Genomic DNA, 10,963 nt, shown 5'->3' on the forward strand with positions numbered 1-10,963 from the left:
AAGAGCTCAAAAGGTTATTTTGGCTTGTGGCAATTAACTACACAAAATACAAGGTTTAAAGCTTCCCTTTAAAAAGGAAGTGATTCATTTTTACTTATAGCCATGATGAGCACTCAGTACTTCATGAAAGGCATTCACTCAGATTTATGTAAGAATTATTTAGTCTTATATAATGCTCTTGTTGTGCCAAATCTTGAGAGACTTAATGAAAGGAAGAATAAAAGCAGCCAGCATGCATGGCTGAGTTGAAACATGGAGCGTCCATCTACTGCTCAACTCAGCTTGCAGGAGAGAATACAAGTGCTTTAAAAATAATAAAAGAGGAAAAAAAGCATTGTACATTCCATTTCTTACATATGGTACATAGATGAATTTGAAATATAGCGTACAAACTACTTGGAAGGATTTCCTGGGTATCTGCTTAGTCATCGATTCCTGCAATCTAAACCAGGACATAATGATTGTAACAGGCAAAAATCTGTTTCAGAGCTGAAGGAAACCTTCCAGCAGACACTGCAATCATGGAAAGTATGTATTCAACTCAGTCTTTGTTTTATCATTTCATCACATAGATAGAACAAGAACAGATTGCCAACTTCATGAAGGGCGCACACAAAGAAAGTACGTGTGTGCAGAAACCAGGGCTCCTGTTGAGAATGTAACCTTTTTGAACCTCAGCTTTCCCAAACAAATGTTCTGATGTTCCTCTCCAGCCAGGGAGATTAGGCCTTCTTTCCCCCCCCCAAACAAACACACACCACCTTTATTATCATTCTACTTTGTTAGCATGGCAGCTGGATTTTTAGAGCTGCATTCTACCCGTAAAGGCAAACAGGCTCAAATCTAAGCTGAGATAGTTTCAAGAGTGCATTGCAAGGAACAAATACTTTGCTGGTTCTTGCAGTGTGTAAGGAACGCTAGACAAAGCACAAAATTTTCTTTGCTAGAGATGTTTTGACCACTTAAAATAAATGGACTTTGAAATTTGCCAAGTGTGCCTGAGAAAGGTCCATCAAATGCTAAAACACAGAATATTTATATCAAAAGCAGCTGAAGAAAATACCATCTTCTGAAGCTGTGTGGCTTTTGCCTGAGTTCACTTTTAAGACCTAACCCAGTTACTTTGAAACAAATTTGCTGTCACGTTTGAGAGGAAGAACCCAAGGGACAAGACTTCACCGGAGACGAAGAGCAGCCAGTCCACTGATACGTTACATTATTGAACGCCAGCTTCCTTCCCAAGTTCAGTCTCATAGAAAGTCTAAGCAGAGGGTAGCTGGAGAACTATTTTCAGTAGTTTTTTCTTCCTTATCACTTGTCATAAAGGAAACACATTATGAAGTTACTCACCTATTGAGCTGAGACAGGAGACAAACTACAGAAGCAGAGTATTCTTGCATTTATTGATTTAAATATGAGCCATGGCACCAGATGAACACAGACTGTCTCGAAGAGTGCTTGATTATCTCTTCTGTTTGAACGGATTCCTGATGCTGAAGGAGCCCTGTCAGCTTTGTTGTTGTCTGAGAAGCCAAAGCTCCAACTGTGTGTTCCAGTTGCACGTTTGCACACGGAAAGCCTCACGTACAGCAGCATTGTGTCCACTGACAGACAAGTTAAACAAAGCTTCTCAACACTGTGAAATAGAAAACATCTCTCAACACACTTCCTGCTAGTAAAACAACCAAGATCAGAAGAGTTGAGCATGATTTACCCTTGCATCGAGTCACCACTTATTTTGAATCATAGCCCATTTTGTCTGCTCTCAGGCTGTGTTGTCAAGCAGATTTGTTTCAAAGCACTTGCAGCAATGCAATGGTCCCAGGTGACCTACACAGCCTAATGCATAAGCTTCAAGTAGACAGATGTGACATACATACTGTCAGGTGGGTATTCCTACCAATAAATGTTTTCCTTGAAAATACACACCACACGTGTATTCTACAGGGGCCCAGTACAAAGCATGTTCTGGAAGTTTCTAGCAATGCTAGTATTTTATCTGGATGGCCTTCAGAAGCCATATATGATACCTAATATAGTTTAAACATTTTGTAGAAAGAGAATTGATCCTAGTGCATAGGAGGTCAGTTAGAGTTGTAGATACCTGCCAGGTTGAGCACTTTGGTGGTTCTTTTAAGTTTGGGTAAGGCCTGTACCACAAAGATGGGTAAGAGCACATGTTCTGCCTTGCAAAGTCACAGTCTGACCAGCTTCAAAAAAATACGACACACTGGTGTGAGTATCATTACAAGCTATAAATACTGTGAGGAGATCTTAGAGGATATACCATGAGGGTTACCTGTTCTCTCAGACTGAGACTAAGACCAGGCCTCTTGACTAGACAAAGTTATGTCCTTTTCCATTTCTGGAATACAGATAGACTCTGAACATTGCCCAAAAGTAGCGGCAAATAAAAAAAAACATACGGAAATGGAACAGAGGGGAAAACGTTCTGTTTTTTCATAGGAACACTTAACTGTTTCATATTTATCAGGAACAAGGGCATGAACTGAAGGCAATGGGACAGTAATAGCTGAGCTGTAATTTGACTAAGAATTAACGACAGTAAAAATCGATGGATAGTACAAAGCTATGAAACAACATAATATTTTCTCATAAACACTTCAGGGTTTCTATCTCTAATAAAACAGCAAAGATTTGTACACAAAATAGAGTGCCTTAATTTCTTGGTTTAAAAGCCATGCTTAATTTATTGCTATATTAGTTACATAGGCTTTCAACAAATTATTCTTGTGAAGAAAAGTAGTTTTATGTTCATGTGCCATACAAAATAGATCACAAAAAAATAAGAGTTAAGAATCAAACTAGCAGAATTTAATTACAGAGACTGGGATAGTTCTGCTTTTCTTAGTTTTAAGTGCCTGATTTACTCATCGGCAGCAGGAAAGCAATCACTCAGTGAGTCAACATCTTACCAGCACAGTATGGGAGCTTCTTAGTTCTCAGAATTCTTCCCAAAAATATAGTGGGATTTCACCACAGTAGAAGTCATGCTGGATGGAATGGGAAGGAGCAAATCAGACTGTAAAGCCACAAATTAATCTAAGAATATGTTTCCTAGTTTCTGTGCAATGGAAATCCCCAGAGGTGGCTGTGTCGGTATTTGATATATAGCAATAACCGGATAAAGGATTTACAGTGTAGGAGTCTTAACACATCCAAAATTATTCACTAGATCAGTTCCTTACCTGGATTTTCTCAGCCAGCATCCAGCACTGCAGTACAGCACAGACCCTGGAGCTGGGAGCATCGCTACATCGAGCATAAAAGAAACCATTTCTGAAGTCACCAGCAGAGGCCGTGGTCACGGGTGAGAACAGTGGAAAGAGATATTCACAGGTCTTTTCTGGCTACCAAGCAGGTGCCTGGTTAGGAAGGGCACACAAGAATACTTCATAATTTCTTTTAGAAAGCCATACGTGGGAAGGTAATCTACACTTATGTCTCACTAACTGTAGGAAAAGGGTTCCATAGGACAGGTGACAGCAGCAGAACTTGCATATCAGGATGCATCCACTATTCAGGAATCCCAGCGAACAAGAAGGAAGCAGGAGGACATTGGGACTGCACAGCTTTGTTGCTTAGAGCAACTTAACAGTCTCTTCCAGGTAAACTTAATCAGTCTCCAAGAAACACAAAATCAGGACTACGGATGGGTAAAACCTTATCAGAACAGAATCTCAGGGGTAGACAAAAGTGGAAGACCTGTAGGGGGACCCCTGGCTTTTACACAATAGTTAACATAAATTGTTATCCTGCCTTTTCTCCTGGCAGTCAATGACTTGGTTTCTTCAATGTTAGCCCACATTTTAACCTATCTGAACCTATTTCTGGAAAGCACTGATCATTGATAAGGAGAGGACTTGAGAACAGACGGACACATCTTTAAGCCTGAGGTTTAGGTGGCTCATGGTGTAACACCTGAGAGCCTCCAACCTGCAGTTTCCAGTCAGACTGCATGACTCTCAAAGCTGCCAGCTGCTGCTTTCCTCTCCTGGGCCTGACAGAGCAAAGCTGTAATAAGGTGACAAACCACAGGTTCCCTCCACTCCCAGCAGCAAGGAAACACCCACAGTCACGCTCCAGCGTTAGTCAGCCACGCATGCCCCAAACTAAGCAGCCATGTCTCCAGAGGGGAATCTCACTAACGCTTTTATTAGATTATCTGCATCAGTCACGGGGAGCTGTAGTTTTATGACTTTCCACTTCTGAACTCTGCCACCACACACATCCCTGGGATCTTGGCCAGGCTCTCCTCACGTGGGGTGCTCAGCCTCCTGGCAAAGGGGAACCACAAGCTGCGAGTCCCCAGGGAAATGGCCAGGTGCCACCTTCACCTTGCCTAGAGGATGCTGAAGGGACTGTGACAAAGAAGATCCATAATCCGATTTTCCCTGTTGTGTGGCATAGGCAGAGGTGTGACACGGGCTGTGGGACAGCCCCCTGTCACCTCGGGACTCAGGCTGGCCCTTTGCTGGCCTGTCCGCAGCAGCTCCCTTGAGCCTGTGCTGGCACCGCGTTCCTGCCGCACCGCAGGGCACGGCCCGTCTGCACAGCAAACCTGGAGAAACTAAATGAAACTATTCTATTTATCATGATTTATCATTGTAACAGCTAGGGATTGCCATAAATTATTTATGTGGAAATGAAACTCACTCCTCAGCCTAACACAAGTATTGCTGCTGTTCTCCATCTGTGCATGTAGAAGCAATGGAAAGCCAAAAAATGTAGTAATACTAGGAGCATTTGTTCCCCCATTTCTCACCTTTCCTGGGACTGGGCCCCAGCTGGGTCCTGCATGGGATGGGGACATGGTAACAAGGACTGACCCTGCTCTCAGCAAAACACAGGCTGCACCTCCTGCTACCTGCACAGGTTTCAGGAGCCTGAGTTTCTTTGGTCTGAAGGTTTAGACATAATCATATCCCTCTTCCTTTTTAGAGGATAACTATTCCTTTAAAATGTATTCACAAGAACACTGCTTTACACACTGCAAATCTGTATTCAGTGAGAAATTTTACCCCAGTTTAATTTTGTATCTTTGGTTACAAAATCAGAGGGACAGCATCACCTCATCATCCGTTCACATCAAGTTGAGAGCGTTAACTGTGTCAACTGGGACTGAGAAAAGGGCCATTTGGACCATGAAGATCACATGTGCACAACGTGTGTCTGCACTGGAGCTGCACAATTACAGACATCTTTCACAGGTTACTTGTAATGATAGTGTATAAAATTTGTATTGAAATAGGCTACTGAAACAGCCACTGAAAAACTCTGGATTAATTTCTGTGGCAGAGTTTTCATGTGATTTAAAGTTCACCACCAAAGTAAGAGTTGCTGTCATTAGCAGACAAATTCTCTGCATAGAAAGGCACAGAGGTGAATGGCCCTGAGATTAAGTGTCTGAGTGACAAGTTGCTCATCATCAACCTCCTCTTGTTCAGGCACTGAGCAACACCCGTGAGCCTCACTCCTAAGGAGGAAGAGCCTTCCAAGGGGCAGAGCCTGTCCGCATGCCTCTAACGGGCCTTCTGGTGACACAGCAGCACCATATGAAGATGCCAGCATTTTAAGTGTTTAAGTGTTTTTTAACCAGTTTCAGCCATTCCATAACAAATTTAGCTGAACACTATTTATCCTTAAGAAAGTCTTAAATTTAAAAATTTAAAAAGGCGTGTGATCTACAGACTTTTTCACAGGATTTACATAATTATCAAAAAGCTTTATGGGCCTGGCTTGTTACCACGGATTTCTCCAAGCCTCTTAGTATATTAGCAAACATTTGTTATCTAATGACCAGTTGCAATCCCAACCAGGGTCCACTAGACACTGACAGCTGGGCTTTGGATTTTGGTTTTCTAATCATTCATTTCTCACCATCTGCAGCCCTACAACTTCTTACCTTCTCGCTCACCAACAACAGCAGGGTGCGAGCCTGTCTGAGAAGCTGAAGGGAAGCTGCACTTCCAAGAAGCCATCTCCTGCGACACACGTGGTGCGGAGAAACTTCAGAATCTGGTGGTCCAGCGGCAGAGCAGGTCTGGTGGAAGAACCCAGCCCGTCCTTTGGTTCCTGTTGCTCACAGCCATAACCTCAAGTGCTACCAGCTGTGTGAGCTCAGGCAAGTGTGACTTGGAGGAGCCTTAGGGTAGCCATGGTAACTTGTAGATCTTCACCTCGGGCACTAGAGTCACTGTGTGCTGCTTTTGAGAGAAATACTCTTGTCTCTAGAAGTATCTTAATATTAAAATCTACAGATATAAATAACGCCAGGGTGTCCTTTCAGGACAAGTGAGGAGGAATTCAATCTGCAGTATTTTTCCCTCTTGCTGTTAACACAAAATGTGAGCACAGCCCTTGAGAGGTGATCTCAAAGCCAGCCTTTACAGGAGGATGTGACTAAGGCACAAGCTACCAGGAAACCGTAGGCTCAATCAGCACATCGCTAAGACAACATGGATGAATCATCCCCCATTTCTGTGCTGCAGTTTCTCCCAGGTAAACAGAGACAATGACACTCACCTTTGTAAAGGAAGTTTATGCTCAGCAATATGGAGGCATTACACTGAAAATAATGAAGTTTCTCTGCAGGGGAAACAGGATTAGAAACATGGAAACTCTCCTAGGTGCTTCATATTCTCAGTGGAGATACACCAATGCTACTTCCACTGGATGGCATGTAAAGGTTGATGTGGGAAATACGAAATTAAGCCCCAGTGACACTGACCTTTCCCTTTTGCAGAGATGCATAAAACATAAGGAGATTTCAACATTTCAAAAATTTCTAACATACAAAACCACCCGTATTTGTGAGACTCCTGATGTACATCAACATCACTGTTGAGTATCTAGAATTAAAAGCAATTTAACTCCGAGAAGTAAAATTGGAAGATTATTTCTGGTTTCAAATGTTTCTCATTTCAAAGAAGCAATTTCCTAGCTCATTATTCTAATTCCAATACTTCTGCCTATAACTGTGTAAAGACATTTTAAAGCTCTAATTCATTTTGCAATTCTAAATAGCTTCCCTTAATCGCTCAAGTCAAACACCTATTTCACATTTTTAAAAAATTTATAAAACAATTCTGGGCTGTCAGGTGGAAAAAAGCTTCTTAGCATTCAGATTATTAACTGCATGCAAGCTCCCCATGCTAATGTGTTTCCTATCGTTCACTTCTAGCAGGAAGCTATTTATAAAAGGCACAACTTTCATACAGTAATTTAGCGTTTGCATTCACGGTACGTTTTATAGCCATTCCCTCAGCTAAGGTACGGAACTCACCACACTACTCGATTTGTTTGGAGGGGTTTCTCACTGCCAGCTGCCACGCTGAATGCTCCATGTCACTGAACAATGGTAAGGGCAATAGCACAGAAGACAGAGGTTGTATCTGTCAGCTTGACTGATGTCTTTGCATTTTCACCAGACACAAATTCACATGGTTAAGTGAAAGGAACATACTTGCAATGTATTGCCTTCTACTTCCATTAATAACAGCCCATTACGTTAGAACATACCTGGTTAGGAATTCTACTTAAAGAAAAAGGAAATGGATTAGGATTGAACTGCAGGCCAAGTTTAACATGGATTTTCAGCAATTCAAAAATTCATAAGGTGAATGAAATGGAGCAAAAAACCTAAAATGGTTTCAAGTAGGTCTGAGATATGGGGATTCAACTCGAGTCTCACAGGACTCAATAGACCTTGACCCTGAATAAATACATGTGGCAGCCCATGGAGAATAAGCCAGTGTAATTCTGCAGTCCTTGTTTAGACAGCACTTGTAACTATAGTGCCAGAAAGGCAATGACTAATTTTCCATCACCTCATATATGGTCAAACTTCATCTCACAGGAGTTTTTGTTAAACAAGATTCCAGGACTTAGTTTATTTATGGCTAGCAGGGCTTTGATAAATACTTTTGGGAAAGGGAATAGGGTTATTTCAGACCAGATGACTACATGACCCTCTCAAAGACTAGCTTTGAATTGACTAGACATTTAAACATCAAATCCTTTTGCTCTAAGTTTAATGTGAAGTTACAAGGCTAGGTGGAGACATTCTGCAAATTCTGAAAGCTGGATTAAAAGGTACCAGGTTGCACAGCATCATTTCACTGGGCTTCACTACCTTCCACTGACAATTTTAGTCTCCATTTTGGGGCAACAGACTCTGTTTCCTTTTACGCTCAAGTATTTTGTGCTGAATACTAATGCAAGTATTTTTGCCTCTTCCTTCCAGGTGGAAGCATAAAATTTAAAATAAATAAAATAAAAAAATAGTACTGTATACTGCAAAGAAGAGATTTATCATTCACATATCTTGCCTATAGGTGCATGTGCTCCTGTCCTTCCCTGCTCTGTAAAAAATCCACAGACTGTACTCAGGCTTTTTTCCAATAGTGCAGTCTTTAGGAATTAGCAATTCCTGCCTTCTTGAGCTGCGTATTTACTTCTAAATATTTGAGTTTGTTTGGGAGGGTGAGCTTTCTGAAACCCCTGATGCCCATTTTCATAGCAGGAGTCAGACATGGGAGTAAGCTAAGAAAGGAAAATAAAGCCAAGTGTAAATTCAAGGCATCTCTATATTCAGTACCACCCGATACACAGAAAAACAGGAGAATTACTCCAAGATAGATGCGAATGTGTAGCCAGACAGATTCCTAGAAACTCAGATGCTGGGCACCACTAATCTAAAAATACACCACTATTTTGGCTCCGTTCAATATATTAAGTCTTAAAAGTATCTTCCAGTGACTACTGCTATTATGCTACAAAAGTTCTATACAAGAGAGTCTTCTTGTCATACTGAACCTTAAATTTTAACATTGGCATCTTAATATTTAAAGGTATAATGACTTCTGAACAATGAGCATTATGAAGCAACCCGTATCCCCAGTGAATTCTCCAGGGAGCCCTGTGTAGTGCCTGCTATTTAACAGTAGTATGCAATTACTGGTACTTGTTGGAGTCAGCACGTATTCTCAAATGTCTGTGCTTGAAAGGGAACATCACTATAATGTCTGTGTTGTTGCCAAGTTTAAAAGCCAGATGGACAGACTGCTGACAGCAGAAACTCATTGCTGGGACCACGCAATCACGACTAAACTCCTGGCAAAAGTAGCTACATACGTTGTGCTTCTGATGGACAGAAAACTTTCATCAAACTCACAGAATGAACTTCAATCAAGCTGCTTGGTAGACAGCATTCTTGTAAGAGGAGACTGGAAAAGCCAGCTCTGTAATAATATACGAAAATAAACATTTTACACATATGCATTGAAGTTGCATATAATCCATCAAGTTTTCTGTATTGCCAATCATCTTGAAGCACTATAGTAGCAAATTAACTAATTTTCCATATGTTATGGCATCTAGGCTCCTAGAATACACCTCGGGCCACTCTTGCATAATCTTCCAAAAAGAACTGAGGTGAGATCTAGAAGGCCATTACTCAGTTCCAATAATCAAACATTTAGGGAATAATTGAATTCTATTTAATCTCATTTAACCTACTGACACCTTGTAATTAATTCCCTCTAAATGCATTATTGATAGCAGAACCAAAACGGTTTTAATGCTACCTCTTTCCTAGGTCTGATCTCAAAGTGGAACTGTCACATGTGTTTTTTCTACTGAGAACAATACAAAAAAATGCAATTGTGAAGCTGTATCCTGTGGCCAAACTGAGGGTCCAATTGTACAGTTACCTACATCCAAAAAATTCAAGCTACAACTACTACATACAAGTATTTAATCTGAATCACTCTTACAATGTATTCTGCCAATGTTTTGTTCCAGAATACACCCGTACTTTTTCAGTGGTTATTTAGTGTAAGCCATATGCTAAGCATTTATGTAAACTCCAACTACTTGCATGGTTACATGATACAACACTACTCTAGAAAGAAACAGAAGCAATATAAGAATTATAGGAATTTCATGGTTTGCAAAACAGTAATTTGTATCACGGAAAGTTTCATCACTACACGTTTGCAATGACAACGTTAAAAATTATTTGAAGAACGGTCATTGCAAGTAAGGTGGCTGATCAGAAGCAGTTAGTTGAGCACCTGGTACCAGTGTTCCACAAGAGCTAAACTGGACTTCTGCCAATGTTGCATCTTCCGCAAGGAGAATAATTTCCTTCTGATTGGAGAGAATGTCCTTCAACCAGTCCAACCCAATTAACTAACTATACTGGAACTTAAAAAAAAAATAAAAAATCCCCTCAATCTAGCCTTTTAATCTTTTTACAGCCCTAAAAAAATCTTCTATTTGAGAAACATAAAAGGTTGCAATGTTTAGGAAAGAGCTGTGTTATTTGAAAATAAAACCAATTCTGTTAAAGCCATCTTTGAGTTCAAAACATTTTTTTTTCCTTCCCACATATTTAAAGGAGGTTGTCTTGCAAAACAAAGTAGTGTAATGCTAATTGAATCCAATTAGAACATGACAATAACCTGTTGCATAAGAACTGTGAATGCGGATTTTCATTAAAACCTATAATCTGAACAAATGTAAGCTTATCTATAGAACTACTTAAATGTAGAGAGTGCATATTTGGTTAGGAAAATGCAGTGCTTAATTTAACATAAAGACTGATTTGCAGTTGAAAGGATCTTAATTACTAATCAAACTGAATTAGCTTCTTTTCTGGAAAGCAATTAAAGGGAAAAAATACAAGGCGAGATTAAAAACAAGTCAGAACGTGTCACAAGCTTGTGTCAGTCCACCTAGGTGCAGTTTAAAATCTCAACATACCAGCAATTTACCTTTATTTTCAGAGAGAAAACAGCAGTTTTCATTCTTCAAAAGGTGATTAAATGTATAAGTTACTTACTAGATAGTCATATGTGCCTCAGCATGTTTGAAGGAATAGAACCGTATGGACTTCTTTAAGGTTTATGTTTCACATTTGGTTTTGGTTATTCAAATA

General features: G+C 40.4%; 1 long non-coding RNA gene across 3 annotated transcripts; it reads left to right on the plus strand.

The window, feature by feature from the left end:
* The first annotated feature begins 1,035 nt into the window (after nt 1–1,035).
* On the plus strand, nt 1,036–10,879 carry LOC139828313 (uncharacterized). Of its 3 annotated transcripts, none has more exons than XR_011739798.1 (3): nt 1,036–5,231; nt 5,911–6,522; nt 7,289–10,879. It is a non-coding gene; the product is annotated as an uncharacterized lncRNA (long non-coding RNA). The 3 variants fall into 3 exon arrangements; XR_011739799.1 differs by having other exon boundaries at nt 1,036–3,629; nt 5,079–5,231; nt 5,911–10,879; XR_011739800.1 differs by having other exon boundaries at nt 1,036–1,886; nt 3,197–5,231; nt 5,911–10,879.
* Nucleotides 10,880–10,963: the final 84 nt, after the last annotated feature.

The sequence above is a fragment of the Patagioenas fasciata genome, chromosome 6, assembly GCF_037038585.1.
Source record: "Patagioenas fasciata isolate bPatFas1 chromosome 6, bPatFas1.hap1, whole genome shotgun sequence".
Classification (NCBI taxonomy): Eukaryota; Metazoa; Chordata; class Aves; order Columbiformes; family Columbidae; genus Patagioenas; species Patagioenas fasciata.